Raw genomic sequence first — 933 nt, forward strand, 5'->3', positions numbered from 1 at the left:
AGTAGCCTCTAAATCAGGCCTGGGCAATTATTTTGAGTCGGGGAGGGCACATTTAGAGAAACAAATGTCTGGGGGCCGGTATATCTATCTATCAATGTGTGTGTGTGTGTGTGTGTGTGTATATATATATATATATATATATATATATTAACATTTTTAATAGTTCGAGTAACCGAATAATGATGACCCTCGTCTAATGCTCATGACTACTAATTATGAGCATCTGATGAAGGTCAGTTACGTTGATTGATTGAGACTTTTATTAGTAGATTGCACAGTACAGTACATATTCCGTACAATTGACCACTAAATGGTAACGCCCGAATAAGTTTTTCAACTTGTTTAAGTCTGGGTCCACGTTAATCAATTTAGTTCCCTGACCGGGAATCGAACCCAGGCCGCGGCGGTGAGAGCGCCGAATCCTAACCACTAGACCACCAGGGACACTATGATGTGTTCTCATGATGTGTTCAATGTGGTCATGTAAAATGTGTTATAAGTAGGACATTTAATAACCTTAATACATCAAAATGTTAATGTTCAAAGATGTGTTTGTTTTCACAGCAATATAAAAGATAAATGGGTTATACTTGTATAGCACTTTTCTACCTTCAAGGTAATCAAAGCGCTTTGACAGTATTTCCACATTCACCCATTCATTCACACACTGATGGCGGGAGCTGCCATGCAAGGCCCTAACCAGCACCCATCAGGAGCAAGGGTGAAGTGTCTTGCCCAAGGACACAACAGACTTGACTAGGATGGTAGAAGGTGGGGATTGAACCCCAGTAAGCAGCAATCCTCCGATTGCTGGCACGGCCACTCTACCAACTTCGCCACGCCGCCAAAAAAGACAACATAATAGCTGACAACAACAAAGTAAAACGACTTTTTAGAATTTTAGGACAGTTTATACTGACTGAATGGTTTAAA

At 40.6% G+C, this 933-nt stretch overlaps 1 non-coding gene across 1 annotated transcript; it reads right to left on the reverse strand.

Moving 5' to 3' along the window:
* Positions 1-372: 372 nt before the first annotated feature.
* Positions 373-444, reverse strand: trnae-cuc (transfer RNA glutamic acid (anticodon CUC)). The gene has a single exon. It is a non-coding gene; the product is annotated as a tRNA-Glu (tRNA).
* Between the last annotated feature and the right edge of the window lie 489 nt (positions 445-933).

The sequence above is a fragment of the Nerophis lumbriciformis genome, linkage group LG05 (genome assembly GCF_033978685.3).
Source record: "Nerophis lumbriciformis linkage group LG05, RoL_Nlum_v2.1, whole genome shotgun sequence".
Taxonomy (NCBI): domain Eukaryota; kingdom Metazoa; phylum Chordata; class Actinopteri; order Syngnathiformes; family Syngnathidae; genus Nerophis; species Nerophis lumbriciformis.